A 19,721-nucleotide genomic window follows, 5' to 3' on the forward strand; every position below is an offset into this window, starting at 1 on the left:
TTCCACTGCCGTCATGTATTAGGGTTGCAGGGTGTGCGGTTGCTCTGCCCCCATGCAACCTTAGTACGTGGCTAAGCTGGCGCACTGCGCCATCTGGACTGCACCACAGTTTCTTCTCTTCCCACTTTGCCCCCTTTGTCTTCCGCTTACTTCAGTTTCTGCAAACTGAGTTCAAAGTACAAAAGTGATTTATACTCAATTAATGCAACTGGGGGAAGATGAGAGGAAGGGATGATATCTTGTCTTTCCCAGTAGACTCAGGCAAAAGCAAATTGTTGCTGCCTTTGCCTGGCTTGTTTCTTCTTTTGCCATCTTCACTAAATTCTGATGTTGGTGTGGTCCAGATGGCGCTTTGTGCCGGCCTGGCCACATACTAGGGTTGTGCAGGGGCGGAGCAACCGCACGCCCTGCAAACCTAGTATGTGGCGGCGGCATAATAATGGTGGTGCCCTGTATACATGGGTGCCACCATTGTTACGTAAGCACCGCACGGCATCCGCATGTTGCCATGCGGCACTTATGTAACTAGTGCACCAGTGACGCACTTGTTACGCCACCCCTGCGGCTTTAAAAGAAACAGCTTTTCATGGGTTCTTTTTCCGCCAGAGGGAAGCCATGTGGTTTGGAGGCTGCGGCTTCCCTCCGGGGGGGAAAAGGCCGCTGCCGCTCCAGACATTCTCTAAGGTATGTACTGGGCTGTTACTGATATGTCCCAGTTTTCATGTGTGAAATGTTGAAAGGCATGTAACTGTACATATACACCTGAGAACTGAATATTGGATTCTGTCATATATCTGAGGTCTGTGAAGGCTTGTGTTAATATAAATGTTAGGCTTAAAGATTCTGCAAAACTGCTTTTTAAAGTTTCTGTAGTGAAACAGATGAGTGTAGGTATCTCTTTGAAAATGAGTGATGAAAAGTTCTCTGGATTCTGGATACATCTCCTCTTATGTTGCTATCAAAATCCACACATTTGTGTATCATGATGAGAAAAATTCAGTCCTAAGCAGCTAGCAGGAAGGCTGCATGAGATTAAAGGTGGGCTATTGGACCATCCTATTGCCAATATTATGGGTCCAGACTTAGGAAGGTCTTGGATATTCTGACTGGACAATTCTTGGAAGTATAGTAAACAGCAGCAACAACACTCCCTCCCCCCCCCCCCCCCGTTTTGTACAGTGTGTGCATGCACATATGCACAAAGTGCTGGCGTGTCAGTTTGAATTGTGGCAGTATGGATTTGAACCTACAAATTGCCAGCTGAGAATCATAGAATATGATGAGTTGGAAGAGACCGCACGGGCCATCCAGTCCAACCCCCTGCCATGCAGGAAATCCAAATCAAAGCATCCCCAACAGATGGCCATCCAGCCTCCATTTGAAGACCTCCAAGGAAGGAGACTCCACTACACTCCGAGGGAGTGTGTTCCACTGTCGAACAGCCCTTACTGTCAGGAAGTTCTTCCTAATATTGAGATGGAATCTCTTTTCCTGTAGCTTGCATCCATTGTACCGGGTCCTGTTCTCTGGAGCAGCAGAAAACAAGCTTGCTCCCTCCTCAATATGACATCCTTTCAAATATTTAAACAGGGCTATCATATCACCTCTTAACCTTCTCTTCTCCAGGCTAAACATCCCCAGCTCCCTGAGTCGTTCCTCATAGGGCAAGGTTTCCAGACTTTTCACCATTTTAGTCGCCCTCCTCTGGACACGTTTCAGTTTCTCAATGTCCTTTTTGAATTGTGGTGCCCAGAACTGGACACAATATTCCAGGTGGGGCCTGACCAGAGCAGAATATAGTGGCACTATTACTTCTCTTGATCTAGACACTATACTTTTATTGATGCAGCCTAAAATTGCATTGGTCTTTTTAGCTGCCGCATCGCACTATTGACTCATGTTCAACTTGTGGTCTACTTGGACTCCCAGATCCCTTTCACACGTAGTTTCATTCAGCCAGGTGTCCCCCATCCTATATCTGTGCATTTTTCTGCCCTAAGTGCAGTACCTTACATTTCTCTGTGTTGAATTTCATTTTGTTAGCTTTGGCCCAGCTTTCTAGTCTATTCAGGTCATTTTGAATGTTGATCCTGTCCTCTGCAGTATTAGCTATTCCTCCTAATTTGGTGTCATCTGCAAATTTGATATGTATGCTCCCAATTCTGTCATCCAGGTCATTGATAAAGATGTTGAATAACACTGGGCCCAGGACAGAGCCCTGTGGGACCCCACTGGTCACTTCTCTCCAGGATGAAAAGGAGCCATTTTTGCGCACCCTTTGGGTTCCGCCGGTCAACTAATTACAGATCCATTTAACAGTTACTTTGTATAGCCCACATTTTACACAAGACAATGCTTCAACCATACAGTTCTCATATGAAATAAAAACATTACGTGACACTCTTTATGTTTTACTTGTAAACCAGGGCAATAGATTTTGATTTGTAAGAATGGTGTGTTTAGTCAGTTGAACCTGTAGTTTATCAATAAAATAAAAAAATTCTTTGGTGGGAATGTTAAACTGTATTAAAAATTGTTGTTGTTGTGTGCCTCCAAGTAGTTTCTGATGTATTGTGATCGTAAGGGATATCACGGGATTTTCTGAGGCTGAGAATGTGTGACTCTCCCAAGGTCACCCAGTGAGTTTTCATGGATGAGGGGGAATTGAACCAGAATCTCCAGACTCCAAGTCCTACACTCAAACCACTATACCATCTTGGCTCATAGTATTGTAATATTAAATATTAGGTGGGGCTTTTTAAAAGTGTAAGTTTATCTCACACTTCTTTTAATGTTCCAGGAAGGTTTTTGAGAACCACATATTGATGTTTTAGAAGTTGTGGCTATTATTGGAATGAATTAATTGGCTTTAAGGGAAGTATCACTCAAATAATAGTGCTTTTATTGCTTGGTAGGCCTATTTTAAATACCTTTTAGGGCTGTAATCCTAAACACATTTTACTGTGTATAAGCCCGATTGAGCACAGTGGATTTTACTCCAGAGTAAACATGTATAATATTGCACTACACATTTTTTTAATCTTCAGAATATGCTGCATTTTCTTACCAGTGCTTTTGCCTGCAGCAATGAATGTTTGTATCTTAAGTTGGGTCTTTCACCCATAGAAGAGTTTGTATTTTACTTTGGTGTATTATTATACTATTTGTTTCTTATTTTTTGTGTTACCAATTATTTATAAATTGCGGTCCTTGTGTAGTTTTTATTCTTTTGAAAAGTAAACTGTGAGTTGACAATTCTGGTATTGCTCTTGCATTCTATTTTGTTTTGCCCATTATCTTTTTAGCAATTAACTTACTGAACCAGCTGGGTGCAGAATGTTATTGGTGAAATAATTCATTTGTCAGGTTTACACAAGAGAATCAGCTTGCTGTTTTTTGTTTTTTTTAATCTGTTTCTTAGACAAGCTTTGGAGTATCATAGCTGAATAATTAGTTTTGGGCTAAATACCGCTCTACCAGAGTTCTTGGATGGCTTTGTATCGAAGAAAAGGAAAATACAAAGCCATAACCATCACCAAAAGCCAAATACTGAGAACTACACAAATCTTCAATCCACCAGTGGTGCATTTGGATTGCAACAGTGTTTGCCATGTATGGAGTGTGTATGAAGAGTTGTGGTTTTGTTTGTTTGTCTGTTTGTTTGTTTGCAGAATGGAGGGTATCTTATTTCTACATAGATAAAATTGTATTCTGTTACTGAACACTGCATGACCATTTGCATCTCATCTTGGAAATCTGTGGCCACAGTCCAATGCATAAATTATGTGGGACTGGGAAAAAGTCCCAGTGAATGTAGTGTTGTTTATTTCCAAGAAAATAGATCACACATAGGATCAAGATATTGATCTCTATGTCTGTTCCGCTGCTTGAAATCTAGAGTTCTTTGCTGGAGTTGGCTGCTAAGGGACTCAAAGACCTGATATTAAGTGATGTATTATTTTTGTCTGTATGTATCAGCCTCTTTAAAACTTACAGCCTGGTCTAGCACATTTTGAAATGATGGCTTGAAAATTTCAGAAAGAGGAAACTTTAACTAAAAAACTCGGCTGCTTGGTTACCTGCAAGGTTTTTTATTTTCCATTAGTAAGTATGAGGAGATCATAAGGATCACAACCCTATAAACTATACCATCATTTTGATCTTGCAGATGAGGCCCTGATACTGAATATGTGATGACTTGGCCAAGACTATTGAGTGAATCAATGGCAGCAGAGTGACGTCTGCCTTTCCAAGTCCCGTTCTGTATTCATTGTGTAATTACCAAAATGTTCATCATTGTCTTGGTAAAAATAAGCTGCTAATTGCAAGGATTCATGAAAGGGGAGGATGAGGTTCAGTAAAGTATTTGTACTTTCCTGTGGATCCTTGTTGGTGATTCATCCACTGCCATCTAGCCACCATCAAGGCTAAAAGACAAATTTTGAGGTTGAGGTAACAATAGAATGGCACTGTTCTTTGAACAATTGATAGTTATGCCTCTGTCTCACCTTTCCTCCAGTGTACTCAAGTTGACATTGATGGTGCTCTTCCTCCTCACAACAGCCTGTAAAGTAGATTAGATTGTGAGAAATCAACTAGCCCAAGGTCGCCCAGTAAGTTTCATGTCTGAGTGGGGATTTGATCTTGGATCTTCAGTCCACCACACTGACCACCACACCAGCTCTCAAATAATACCTTTCAAATATGAGTGAACAACCAGTTCAAGTGTACAGCAAGAGAATGTACTCATGAACATAACAAGAAAAGGGACATAAAATGGTTTCCTTCTTCTAATGATCACCAGTCCTGAAAGTGAATGTTTAACTTCGTATTAGTATTTAATTTGTACTCATGTAACAGGACCCATTGAGCATTGTCTTTTCTTCATAATCCATGCAAGGTGATCTGTCTAGACTCTATAACCTGAGGAATTTATTATTATTCTTATGTTACCTTTTTATTCTGCCTCTCATTTAAGGAAATTTTATAATACAAATATATCTAAACTGCATAATATAATATCAAATAATACAATACATGTATAGATAATCAATAAGAAATATCTCAATCACAATAATATTGTAGATGGTTGATTATTCATATTGATGACCATGAGTCCTTCCAAAATTGCTGCAACCTTGATCTAAATCTCTTAATGTAAAGATGAATGAAGATGTGTTCAATCTGGCTGCAGAAAGCACTTCTAAGCTCCTAGCAGCTGAGAGAACAATAGACGGTAATGATATGTAGAAGGTCTCATGGACCTCAATATGAATGATCAGGCATCTACAATATTGTTGTGATTGAAATATTTATTATTCATTGTCTACATGCCTTGCATTATTTGATATTATATTATGCAGTTTAGATATATCTGTATTAAAAAATCTATCTGATTAGGTTTACACCTGTATTTCTGTTTAGTTTAGTATTAGTTAGTTTAGGGATTACTTGCAGTTCTTTGTGTTAGTAGTTCTCATTTAAAGAGGTCAGGAGTGCAATATTGGCCCACATATGTTTTATCCCCTATGAGCTTCATGTCTGGCTAGGATGGCTGGTTGCTAAGGCAATGAGTGCCCTGTTATTTCCTGCTTCAAACCAACCTTCTCCTCTACTGTCATGATGGCGTTTACCTGCATGGCCTGGCTGGCATGCTGCTTCAGTACTTTCTGCAATAGTCACTTTAAAAGTCCATTATAATGGGACATTCTGGGCCATGTGCATTAAGTGTACATATTCAGAACTTTCCCCTATTCCACATTTAGTCTGTAGGCAGTAATGAACACTTTCCTTACTTGGTCCTAATCCATCTCAGAGCTAAAAGATTAGCATTAGTGGGTGTTTGGATTATCATTACCCAACTGGAATGGCCCTGAGTCAGAGACCAAAGAATCCATCTCTTCCGGCTTGGAGAACTCAAAGGCAATGGAAGAACAGTGGATGCCATAGTCCTGCAGCCAGATTACCAGGGAGGAGGAAGGAATGGAAGCCTCTTCAAGAACTCCACTAGGAAGTTATTGACTATATTAACCAGTGTCAGCCTCCTTCTTTGCTCAGGAACTTCCTAATGTCTTCTGCCAGCTTGGACACGTCCCACCAGCCAAAGCCAGTTCCATAGGCCACTGTTGCTTGGGGCAGTGACCACCCCTCACCTCTGACATGTGTCACTATTCTCTGTCTCACTGCTCACAGTGACCATCGCACTGCCTCCTCCCCACACCATTGCTGACATAGACAAATATTTTTCTGTGTCTTGTGACACCTTAAATAATCTTGGTTTGAGGATAAAATATAACTGTCAGTGTGTGGAATTCACTGCTATCTTTCATTTATTATTATTAACCTTTATTTATGAAGCGCTGTAAATTTACACAGCACTGTACATGCAATCTTTTTAGTTAGACGGTTCCCTGCCCTTGGGCTTACAATCTAAAAAGACATGACACAGAAGGAGAAGGGAGTGGTGGCGGGAAAGGGTAAGAGGTCCAGCAGTTCCTCTCTACCTCCGAGGCCTGGACCAAGACAGATGGACTGGAGGGAGGGCTTGGCTTCAAAATGGAAGGTTAATCTTCATCCAGGGAAAATACATACTCTCAAGTAGGATAATACATATACAATACCTAGCAATACAGGAAATGGTTCGATAAACAGGCAACAAAAGAACATCAGATAGTAAGCGACAATTATGCAATGCCTGGGAAGGCTTCTCTGAACAGGATGGATTTCAACTCCGTTTTGAAGCTGGTTAAAGAAGTGATGGCTCTTGCTTGTGGGGGAAGAAGGTTCCAGGAGTGGGGGGCAGCAAGTGAAAAGGGGCGAATCCGAGATGGGGCAGAGGAAATCCTGGGCTGAGACAGTAGACCTTGACTACCAGAACGGAGGGCCCTGGTGGGAAGGTGAGGAGAAAGAAGGTCTGATAAGTAAGGAGGGGCCAGTCCATGGAGGGCTTTGAATGTCGACAGCAGGAGCTTGTACTGAATGCGGAAAGGGAGAGGGAGCCAGTGAAGGGATGCCAACACAGGAGAGATGTGGTCAGAGTGCTGCGTGCAGCTGAATGCTGGACAGAGATTAAAGGACGGAGGTGAGAAAGAGGAAGCCCAGCCAGGAGGACGTTACAGTAATCCAGTTGTGAGATCACTAGGGCATGGACCAGGATCTTGGCAGTAGAAGCGGAGAGATATGGTCGGATTTTGGCAATATTGTACAAAAAGAATCTACAAGCCTTGGCTGTGGTCTGGATCTGAGGGATACACGACAGAGAAGAGTCAAAGATAAAACCAAGACTGCGGGCTTGCTGGACTGGTTGAATAGAAATGTTGTCCACAGAGACAGAAAAGGAGAGTTGAAGGGTGGGCTTAGGAGGAAAGACAAGAAGTTCCGTCTTGGACATGTTGAGCTTCAAACGCCGATGGCACATCCACTGCGAGACTTCTGTAAGGCAAGACGAGACTTGCTGTTCAAGCCTTGGAGAAAGGTCAGGGGCTGAAAGATACAGCTGGGTGTCATCAGCATACAGATGGTAGGAAAAACCAAAAGAGCTGATGAGTTTTCCTAAGGACAGTGTGTAGAGAGAAAACAGAAGGGGACCCAGAACAGAGCCCTGGGGAACTCCAACAGATAAGGGAACAGGAGAAGAAGTCTGACCCCCTGCAACTACTGCAAAAGATCTGCCAGACAAGTAAGATCTAAACCAGTCAAGAACAGAGTCTGAGAACCCAAGGTCAGAGAGTATGTCAATTAGGAGACAGTGATCAACAGTGTCGAAGGCTGCAGACAAATCGAGAAGGATGAGAACAGAGTAAAGGCCATTAGCCTTGGCCTGTAAAAGGTCATTCGAGATCATGCAAAATAGATACAACAGAAAAATAATTGGAGATTTTCACTGATGCTCTAGAATTGTATTTTTGTACCAGTGTGGCGTAGTGGCTTGACTATGACTCTGGAGACCAGAGTCAATTCTTGCTTGGCCCTGAAACCCACAGAGTGATCTTGGGCAAGTCACGGACTCTCAGCCTCAGGGGAAGTCAGTGACAAAGCTCCTCTGAACAAATCCTGCCAAGAAAGCCCCTTGACAGGTTCACCTTAGGGTCGCCATAAGTCAGAAACAACTTAAAGGCATACAACACATACACACATCCTGCTACATACTGTGCCAACCCTGTTATTCAGTAGTGATGAGCTAACCTATTGTGTGGTTTGCTTGATGATTGGCTGGTGCTGAATGCAGCTTGCTTGGAAAACAAATAGTAATTTCAATGTCAAAAGATTGAAGTGTATTGAACTATGAAAATGAAAGCAATTTAGAATGTGAATGGTGTGTATCTAAGATAATTTTTGTAATTTTGGTTAAAATTAAGGCATTCAATAATGTGCTTTGTATAATATAATACTAAATGGTGCCCTAAACCAGTTTTCTCACTTCTCCGGAGGCTCACAAATTACAATTAAACTCAGTGGGAATGCTGACAGTTTTGTTAATAGGGATGTTTAAGTTCTGTACCTCTCAATATAGTGATCTGTTTAAGCACTTGTAGAATTACTAATACAGATTTCTCTGTTTTCTAGATAGCTGTTGCTATATTCACTTCAGATTTGCTTTGTGAGCAAACTGGGGAAAGTCAGCTTTCAGCGTCTCTGTATGGATTTTAGTGTTTATTTCAGAATGTCTAAAGAAACATGCATTGCTTATGTGAGGGCAAAAAAAGGAAAAGCTGTGTTAACAGTTTTATGAGCAGTATTGCAGCTTGCTTTGGTGAAAGGTGAAAGGAACTCCTACTGGAGGATTTAAGGATAATTGGCACCTGTTATCACTCCTCTCTCCTGCTCTCTTTCCTTTCTTTATAAGCTAGTGCAAATCCATCTATGTGAGACAACTCTCCCATGGCGACACTTACAAAGCTGTAACATATACTTGTTAATTGACTTGCATGTAATAATGTGAGACCTCTTAGGTGCAAACTACACATTTTATGTAAATATGTGCGAAGAAGCTCAGTTGTTATTTTAATGGAAAGTAGCCTTGGGAGGTTGTCATTCCAAGTGGAATAACAGTAGAAAGAAGCTATTTTTGCTGTCAAAGTATAATCCTCTGTATTTTTACTTAGAATTAGTATGTTCAACATGGCTTATTGAGCAAATATTGATGAGTTATAGCCAAATTCTGACCCCTTCCTCTGCACATGGGGCTGCTTCCCCCGTGAACTTTCAGAAGCAGGATGGCAGCTATGCTTAAGGAACAGCAGGAGAAGGAACAGTTGGTGGAGATTTTGAGCATGAAAATGTCTAGCAAGAAAAAGAATAAACAGTCTCCCCTTCTCACCCAGTCACAATAAGAACCTATTGTAGCTTAATTATTATTAGCATTTGTCCATAGTGAGTAATTTGATCCTTAAATATGTAGCTTCTCATTTTCTGCCACAGAGGAGACAGCAAAGAGGGCTCACTCCTTCCTTGTCTACAAAATACCTATATTTTGATTGTTTGCACAGAAAGATGTTTGATGGATTGCTTATTAGATAGGCAGCGACAAGTAAATGGAGTGTGATTGTGAAATTAAAGAACAAATTATCTTACATGTTGCCTGTAACAGGATAGTGTAGCGGGAGAGGCTTCTGATAAAAGCCCTAGACAGTAAAAGAGAGGCTTTTCCTTTTCCTTTTCCTCCTTTGTGATATTCTCATGAGGATTTATCTGGGGTTTGAACAAGCATTACTTAAGCTTGCGTGGTGATATACAATTTAGTTATCTGTGTTTTATGTTCAGTCACTACAACCATTCAGATCAGGTTAAAGAATAGATCCACTGTGGCATAGTGGTTTGAGGATTGGACAACAATTCTGGAGAGGAGGGTTTGACTTCATGCTTGGCCATGCAAACCCATTGGGCCAGTCACCACTCTCAGCCTCAGAGAAATGCAAAGGCAGCTCTGAATAATTATTTCCAAGAGAAACCTATGATAGATTCAGCTTAAGGTTTTTATAAGTGGAAAATGACTTGGAGAAGCACAATGATAATGAGAATGTTAGTCTACCAGAACCACTGTTTCATACGTAGTTCCAAGCTTAGATTTCTTTTTTTTGAAAAATGTAGGTCTCAAATGTGCTTATTTCGGGTACTTCTAGAATCATAGAGTTGGAAGAGACCACAAGGGCTATCCAGCCCAACTCCTTGCCATACGGGAACTCAAAATGAAAGCACTCCTGACAGATGGCCACCCAGCCTCTGTTTAAATACCTCCAAAGAAGCAGACTCCACCACACTCTTGAGGGAGTGTGTTCCATTGTCAAACAGCCCTTACTGTCAGAAAGCTCCTCCTAATGTTGAGGTGGAATCTCTTTTCCTGGAGCTTCCATCCATTGTTCCGGGCCCTATTCTCTGGAGCAGCAGAAAACAAGCTTGCTCTATCCTCAATATGACATCCCTTCAAATATTTAAACAGGGCTATCATATAATCTCTTAGCCTTCTCTTCTCCAGGGTAAACATACCCAGCTCTCTAAGTCATTCCTCATAGGGAAAGGTTTCCAGACCCTTCACCATTTTAGTCACTCTCCTTTGGACACGCTTCAGTTTCTCAATGTCCATTTTGAATTGTGGTGTCCAGGGCTGGACACAGTATTCCAGGTGGGGCCTGACCAAAGCAGAATACAGTGGCACTATTACTTCTCTTGATCTAGACCAGGGGTAGGCAACCTTTTTGAGCCGGGGGCCGGGTTGCTGTCCCTCAGACAACTGGGGGGCTGAAGCCAAAAAATAAATAATTTAAAAAATTAAAAAATTAAATATATAAATAAACTGGGACAAATGTAGGACAAAATTTTCAAATGGAGGACATTTTTTTAAAAAAAATGGAGGACACGTGAAAAATTTGCTGATCTTTTAAAAAATGTAAATATAAATACATGTTTCTGAGGCTTCTATAGACAATTGCCCCCAAAAGGCCCCGGCAGCAATCGGCGGCAGGACCGGGCTGGGGCCGGTCCCAAGGCCTTGCCGGGCCGGATCTGGCCCGCGGGCCGCAGGTTGCCTACCCCTGATCTAGACACTATACTTCTGTTGATGCAGCCTAAAATCGCATTGGCCTTTTTAGTGGCCACATCACATTGTTGACTCATGTTCAACTTGTGGTCTACTAGGACTCCTCGATACCTTTCACACTTAGTCTCATTAAGCCAGGTGTCCCCCATCTTATATCTGCATTTCATCTTTCCACCCTAAGTGCAGTACCTTTCTCTATGTTGAAATGCATTTTGTCAGCGTTAGCTCAGTTTTCTAATCTATTCAGGTCATTTTGAATTTCATCTTCTCTGGTGTATTATTGAATAGCACTGGGCCCAGGACAGAACCCTGTGGGACCCCACTGGTCACTTCTCTCCAAGAGGAAAAGAAGCCATTGTTGACCACCTTTTGGGTTTGGCCAGCCTACCAGTTACAAATCCATGTAACATTTGCATTGTCTAGTCACATTTTACAGCTTGTTTGCAAGAATGTCATGGGAACCTTGTCAAAGGTCTTGCTGAAATCAAGATATGCTTAACTAGAGGTGATCAGCAGCCTGCCTTCAGTCTGGGCCTGACCCATGAAGTTTCTATTTTTATGTTGTTTCTGTTTCTCTCACCTATTTTTAATCAAAATAGAGGAACAATAGAATGGGAGAGATGTTTCACATTTTAACTGGCTACTTCTCTCTAGCTGTTGTGAGGAATGTCCCAGCCATTCTCAATCACCATGTGGCTAAACTGTACAACTGTTACGCCCCTATTTCTAGAAGATGTTTCCACACATAGATAACATGTAAAAACTTGAGAGAGGCACATGTGGTACATTAAAGTACGTTTCCTATCCCAAACTGACCCCTGAGATTTGAGAAGCTAGCCATCCTTGGTTAACAATGTACTATAGTATGTATCTTTGCACTTTACCATTTTTTTAACTTTTTTTATATATACAAGTAATAGGAAAGATTTTATTGGACACACCATTATTTTGAACATACTTTGAAGGTCATAAAGTTCCACTTTATCTGCCTTTTCCAGTTCGAGGAATTGAGACCTATCCCTTTCTGTTTGCTTATTGATATTATTGTTGTTGTTATTTGTATCCCACCTTTTTCTCAGATTGGGACTTAAAGCTGCTTACACAACAATTCAAAAAGACATTGTTAAAAACCCACAAGATGCAAAAGTTAAAACAAAGATAAACAATAAAAAACCCCAGATTAAAACATCATTAAAACACATACATACACCAGAACACGTCTCTGTGTCATCTAGTGAGAAAGCCTTTGAAAAGAAGGCATTACAGTTAGCCTTGGAAAGGATGTAATCTCTCCCCCCCTTTTTTGATACAACAGTATAGAGATAATTCCAATTGGGATTGAAACTACAAGGGAATATAATGCTTGAGCAAATCCGCTTATAGTATTCCCAGACACAAATGAAACCCACTAATGGAATAAAGAGGGATCGAGATAATTATCTCAGCTGCATTAACTCTCAGTAAGTTACTCTTGCTTTAACAAAGTTTCATAGTTTGGAAACTTATATCTCCCTAGATATTTTCAAGATGTAAACTGTTCTCTTTCTTCTGAAAGATGGAAATGCATGTCACATTTCTTTTCTGTGTAACCATTAGCACTTACATTCCTCCTGCTCCCCAACTACTGTTTTATGAAGCTGATTTTTTTTCTCTTCTGTCATTCTTGTGCTGACATTAAAGCATAATTTTGACCCAGATGTCATCCTCTGCACCCTCCTTGTAGCAGCAATTAATGAAGGAATAGCAACCTAACAAACACAATTTCTTGAAAAGTGAGAAAATGGCACATACTTTTCAAGGTTTTTTGCTGTATAACAAATAACCTGAATATATGAAAACACTGAAAGTGATATAAAATGCAGTTAAACGTATAAGTGGAAAGGGCTGACAAATTTACAATAGTCTAATCTGCTTTGCAGAAATAATGCAGTTTTATACCATTGTAACTGCTGTGGCTCCATGCTGTGGAATGCTGGGTTTTGTAGTTTGTTGTGTCACCTGAATTGTCTGACAGAGAAGGCTAAATATGTCACAAAACTACAACCACCTGAATTTCTTAGCATTGAGCCATGGCAGTTAAAGCAATGTCAAACTGAATTATTACTATAGTGCAGATTAGACTATTATAAGTGTGTGTGTGTATGTGTATGTGTGTATATATATACTGTATATGTATTATCCTACTTGAGAGTATGTATTTTCCCTGGAAGAAGATTAACCATCCATTATGAAGCCAAGCCCTCCCTCCAGTCCATCTGCCTTGGTCCAGGCCTCGGAGGTAGAGAGGAACTGCTGGACCTCTTACCCTTTCCCTCCACCACTCCCTTCTCCTTTTGTGTCATGTCTTTTTAGATTGTAAGCCCGAGGGCAGGGAACCGTCTAATTAAAAAGATTGTATGTACAGCGCTGTGTAAATTTACAGCGCTTCATAAATAAAGATTAATAATAATAAATAATAATATAACCTCATGTAAGCGTATTAGTAAGATCAGGAGGATATGAGGAGTGACCGAAATCCAGTTACTAGTTCCAGCTAGAGAAGACTCTTGAAGACCAGTGGCTGAATGGTAAATTAACACTCACACAGATCCCATTGCTTAAATGGAGCTATTCCAATTGGATCTATTGATTCAGTTTAGGTTAAGGTAAAGTTGTAAATAGATTGTTTTTCAAGTTAGTGATGACTTTTAATGAGAAATGGATTGGCACAAACAATCCAAATTTTTAATGTAGGACTAAGTTAATTTGATGCTGTATTCCTGAACCCAGTTACATACAGTGGACCCTTGTTATACGCTGGGGTTTGGTTCCCCCATTATCTCCCGTGGATAACAAAATTCATGGATGCTCAAGTCCTGTTAAATATAATGACATAGCAAAATGGTGTCCCTTGTAAAAAAAAATGGAAAATCAAGGTTTGATATTTGAAATTTATACTTTTTTTGAACATTTTCAAACCGTGTATGCTTGAATCCATTTTTAAAAAATTCCGTGTATAAGAAGGGCCGACTGTATTTCCTGAAGAAATTAGTAGAAGATAGGAGTTACAACAAGTATACAATACAGTTATCAATCAAATGCTTAAAAAAACATATTTGGTTATTACATTATTAGGTATAAGCTTTTTGTTAATGTGTAATGTTTATTATATCTATATTTTACTTCTAGCCTATTTTGTTCGACATTTTTAAGGCTGAAATACATTTTCTAGAAAAAGTAGAAAAGACCAGATTTTTCAGGCCATAGGATATTTCTCAAAGAATTTCTAATAAAGCTGCCAAAAACCAGGCAAAATGGTAAGAACAGTAGGGATATTACCCAAATTGCAAGGGTCCCAGGAGGGCACCCACAATCAGTATTTAATAGTGGAATTTTATTAGCTCAGTTACAGCAGCCAAGAGCGCTTGAGCAACTCAAAGAAGGGATCAAGCCTGTGTATACCAATTCTGAAAAACAAAACTCCAGAGTGCAAGTTCAAAGATCTAAAGGTGACCACATAATACCAACCTTAAAATCTTTGCATTGGCTGCCAATTAGTTTACGGGCACAGTACAAGGTTTGGTAATAACTTTTAAGGCCCTACATGGCTTAGGCTTATTATTTAGATTATTTACTGGAGCGTCTTCCTCCATACAATCCACTTCGCACACTCAGGTCCTCTGGGAAAAACCTACTGCAGCTAAGGAAGACTAGGCTGGCTGCGGTTTCCCAGAGGGCCTTTTCATCTGCTGCTCCTAAACTATGGAATGATCTTCCGGAGGAGATCCGTCATATTACAACTCTTGATGCCTTTACGAAGGCTGTCAAGACGGATCTCTTCCGGCAGGCCTTCCTTGACTCATCGTTCTATGATATTGATATGGTTTGCCCTTGTCTGCCCCATGATGCCTCGTTTTAGTTATGTCTATTTTATTAACTTAACTGTATTTTATAACATTGTTGTATAGTTTATAATAGGGGGGTAAGGGGATCATGTAATTTTTATTTATGTATGATTTATATTTGTTACTGATGTATTTTATTGTTGTAACCTGCCTCTAGGGATGCCATAACCCGGCGGCCCCCATGACAAACCCACTTTTGGAGGCCCCCTCCCGGTCCCGGTCCGGTTTGGCCCCCGGTTCGGGGCCCGTACGGCGCCAACCCACCTTCCCCTGCCTCCCTGCGTGGCCGCGCCACCCACCTCCTCCTCCGTTCCAGGCCTAGTGGAGGAAGCAAAGGAGGAGGCGAAGGAGGAGGCGGTGTGCAGGGGGGAGGCAGGGGAGGGTGGCAGGGAGGTGGGGAGGGGGACGCGGGCGCGCGCAGGAGGCGCACCTCCTCCTCCTCCGTTGCAGGCCGCGCCAAGCGGAGGAGGAGGCAGAGGTGCCTGCCTGGCTTGGTGCTCCTCCCACCGCCTCCTCTGCCTGGCGCGCCTCCGTGCTGGGCACTTTCATGGGCCCGGGAGGCGGAGGCAGAGGAGGAGGCTGAGGCGGAGGTGGGTGGCTGCCTGCCTACTGCCTTGATGCTGTCTCCCAGGCCCCAGGGAGGCCTTGGACAAGGTTTTAAAATGTAGGACCTTTTTTTTTAATTTCCTGGCAAGGAAATAATAAAAAAAAGGTCCTACATTTTAAAACCATGTCCTACATTTTTCCCGGTTTGGAGGCCCTCAGGGATGGCAACCCTACCTGCCTCGATACTTTCGGGAGAGGCGGGCTATAAATAAATTTAATTATTAGTTTTACTTGTAATCAAGGGGAATCACAATTCACACAAAGACACCCACTTATGTACATGTCAAGAACTAATAATATAAAAGGTGGTAGCAGATAGTGCCTGAAGGGATTGTACTGATTCCAGAAGTGGAGATCTGATCGGAGGATACCAGAAGTGAAATGGCTCAGCAAGCTGCCAGCAATGCTAAGGAAGTGAGCGAGATACTGACAGAGAATCTGTCTGAACTCAAGTGAAACCAAATTGGGAGTGCCTGAGCAGGCATTTTTATAGGGCAAAATTTGGACAGATTTTGCAATTAGAGTGAATTTCCAGAAGAGAGGAATGAAAGGGAACTTGTGAATGGCTGGACAATCAGGGCAAATGTCTCTGAACAATGAGGCATCGCTTCCAGAGGGAAGTATTTTTTTATTTTTTTCACTTGTAAACACAAGGTCTATCACACACCACTCCTACAAGTGAAGGAATTATACAGATTCTCATCTTGATTGATCTCTCCTTGGCTGTGTACTCTTGAGCTTCCATCATGCTGAGCCCTTTGGATCTCTGAATATGAGCACTGATCTCCTGATATGCTATGGCTAGTTTCCTGGGGGTGCCCTCTTGGCTTCATGCCTCAAAAATCGTTCTTGATATCAACTTGATATTGAGGAGGGGTGCAGAGGGCCAAACCTTGGAGTAACTGGAGTGACAGGGTCTTGATCTAAAAATTGTCTCCATTACATTAATTGCATTTCTATATAGGACAATGGTGGTAAAAATGGATCCTTTGACCTGCATGCCTGGCCCCCCTGAAAAAAAGTCTTGGCCACAAAAAGGGGGGGTGGGGGAGAAAAAGGTAATGAGAGGAGGAAAAAGAAAAAACAAAGAGCTGAAATATGTTGTGTGGGTCCTTTACAAACAGCCCCGAGTGATAAATTACAAGATAAGAGAGATTGTTTGGAAAAGGTAGGGAGAATTGTTTCAGTGTCTGCCACAAGTAGTTGTGTTTTTTTTTTTTTTTTGCTTCATCCATGAAGCCAGAAATCTTTAATGCATTCTTTAAGGCCCTTTAAGGGCTGGGATTCTCATTAATGAATGAAATATAATTTTATAATGTGTGGTTTATAATTTTAGACTTGTGATTTTAAATGTATTTAATTTGTGATTTTAAGTGTACTATTAATGTAAGACTGTTAGCCACTCTGATTTCTTATGAGGGAGGGTGGGATGCAATCAAATCAAATCCAATAATAATAATAATAATAATAATACTGAATGGTGACCATTGTCATCATCTTTCTAATTATTTTGAGAACTCTTCTGCTACAGTTGATTTCCCCCCATTCTTAGAAAAATTTTCATTGCCTTATATTGATTGCCTTTATCAATGGGTTTCTTTTCTTGCATGCTGTTTTAATATTTAGTTTAGAATATTAGGAGAAGGGTTGCATCTGTTTTGTATCTCCTTCTGACACAGCACTTCACTGTCCAGATAGATTGCTTGTTTATGGGTCCATTCATACTACATCATTTTAGTGCTATGATTCACCTTTAAATGTCATGGCAACATCCTATGGGGTTCTGGGATTGGTGGTTTAAGGAGCAGCCTGTAAAATCCTTAGCTAGAAAGTTCCTCTTGCACCTCACTAGACCCCCAGGATTCCACAGAATGCAGCTATGACAATTATAGAACTATAACTGTGTAGTGTGAAAGGCATGATGTTTAGTGGATTAGAAGAAACTATGTGGTCAGCACAACCAACAACATGAGGCCCCTAGGGAGCTGAGGAAACCCAAGAGAGGGAGATATCCTCAGAGGAATGATAAAGGCATTTAGAATTCCCTAAAAAGGAAAGGGGGGGGGACTCCCTAAGGGAAAGCAATAATGCTGTGATGGTGGCAAGGTGTTACTGAAAGGCTTTGGCACCAAGACCTCTTTACATTCAGCTCTTCTGCAGAAAAATGATCAATGTCTAGATAAAACTCCTTTGACAGCAGCTGTCTCTACAACACAGACAATTCTTCAAAGCCTCAGTTAACTGTTAGTTCACTCCCAGGGTTATGGTAAGCAAACCTGTTCTTGTGGCTTTGTAAAACATTATGGGGATTTAGGGACATAAAGCGATGATGATAGGTTGCAGAAAAAAACTTTGGTTGCCAGAGGATTAGAGTGTGATTTTTGTCCTTCCCTAAAGAGTGCACCCTTGTAAATTTTAGTAGGATGTCACTACGGCTGCGTCCACTCTGCAGAACTAGTGCAGTTTGACACAGCTTTAACTGTTGTGGCTCCATCCTATGAAATCTTGGGATTTGTAGTTTGTTGTGGCACCAGTGCTCTCTGACCGAGAAGGCTAAACATCTCGCAAAACTATGTATTCCACAGTTGTATAGTACTGAACCGTGGCAGTTAAAGCCATGTCAAATTACATTATTTCTGCAGTGCAGATACACGTGCAACTTCACACATTTATATATGGTGAACTGGCACAATATATCCTTAATTTTTTGAAGTGTCAAAGAACGGTCTCAGTTCCATGGTCAAAGAATATTCATCCCATCTCTAATTTTAACATCCATTTTCAGATTCTCCCTTGAGAATGCTCTATGTGGGGTTTATATATTTTCATATCTAGAGCCAAGCATATTCTTAAGAGGTCACTATCACCGCTTGGAGCAATAGAAAGCTTCCCATGAGAAAGGCATGTTGACCTGATGACATGTGGAGGAGTACTCAAAGGTTAAATGGGTTTACTTATCAGTCCCATTCCCCCCCCCCCCCAGCTTTCTGCATATTGTTGTGCATTAGAGACAAAGGAGGTTTCATTTCACCAATGCGAATAAGGCTATTTTTCCTACCTATGCCCTGCCATGTTCCCAGGCAACTTTCCTATCCACCCATCCTGGAGTTGTCCTAAATCCAACCCATGTTTTGTTAATCTGAAGTTAAAACTATGAGTTGAGATTGCTTTTTTTTGTCAGTTCTTTGAGAAAACACTCAAACTCTTTGTAATTTGTAGGGAATATTAAGCATCCTTTGAGGGCACCAAACAGATATAAATATCTGACCCACACTGCTCATAGAGTGCCCACCTCACATAGGGTTGCCATAAGGCAGGACCTCCAAACCGGGACAAATGTAGGACAAATGTAGGGCCACATTTTCAAATGTAGGACACGTTTTTATAAAAAATGGAGGACACATGAAAAAAATGATAATTTTTTAAAAATGTTAATATAAATGCATGTTTCTTAGGCATGCTCAAAATGGAGGACATTTTGGCATTATTCCTAGACAGAAGGCTGAAATGTACTTCTCTTTCTGGCCAAACACCCCCCACCGCCCAATTCTACATTTCCCACTCCCAAGCAGGCATAGCATTTGCAAGATCACAGGCAGCCCCTTGTGCCATTGCAAACTACATTTCCATTTGCAAGATCACAGGCAGCCCCTTGTGCCATTGCAAACTACATAGAATCATAGAGTTGGAAGAGACCACAAGGGCCATCCAGTCCAACCCCCTGCCATGCAGGAATCCAGATCAAAGCATCCCACTCCCAAGCCTTCTTAGCAATTTCCCCCCTTCCTCCTTTTCCTTGCCCCCTCCAACCCCCCCAAACCCCTCGCCCCCTCTTTTTCCCAGGTATGTCTCAACTTAGGAGGGATTTATGAGACAGATCCAAAGCCTTTTTTCTTTTCTAATGGGGGCAAAGCCTTGAGAAGCCCTGGACCCCTGAGAAGAAGAGGAGGGGGGCTTAGAGAGAGGAAGAAAGAGAAAAAGAAGATGCGGAGGGGAAGAAAGGAAGAAAAAGGAGAGGAGGAAGAGGAGGGGAAGAGGAGGAGAAAAAAAACGGAATAACAAGAAGAAGAGAAGGAGGGGAAAGAGAAAGAGAAAGAGGGGAAGGACTAAAAGAAGCTTGCCTGAGTGCAAAGCCCTCCCTGCTTCGACGTTGGAGCATGCCAAATAAGGAGGCAGAGGGCTGGCCAATAGAGGCA

The 19,721-nt window shown here is 41.4% G+C and overlaps 1 protein-coding gene and 1 long non-coding RNA gene across 2 annotated transcripts in view; one reads left to right on the forward strand and one right to left on the reverse strand.

Annotated features, from left to right (window-relative positions):
* MGAT4B (alpha-1,3-mannosyl-glycoprotein 4-beta-N-acetylglucosaminyltransferase B) overlaps positions 1-19,721 on the forward strand; it is a 121,630-nt gene that overhangs the window by 23,287 nt on the left and 78,622 nt on the right. The gene's annotated exons all lie outside the window — the stretch shown is intronic.
* LOC149321809 (uncharacterized) overlaps positions 4,513-19,721 on the reverse strand; it is a 50,922-nt gene continuing 35,713 nt past the window's right edge. The window contains exon 3 of the long non-coding RNA XR_016278803.1: positions 4,513-4,564. This is a non-coding gene — a long non-coding RNA (uncharacterized LOC149321809). The remainder of the gene's footprint in view (positions 4,565-19,721) is intronic.

This window comes from Sceloporus occidentalis, unplaced genomic scaffold (genome assembly GCF_023333645.1).
Source record: "Sceloporus occidentalis isolate IW3139 unplaced genomic scaffold, rSceOcc1.0.p SCAF_1, whole genome shotgun sequence".
Taxonomy (NCBI): domain Eukaryota; kingdom Metazoa; phylum Chordata; class Lepidosauria; order Squamata; family Phrynosomatidae; genus Sceloporus; species Sceloporus occidentalis.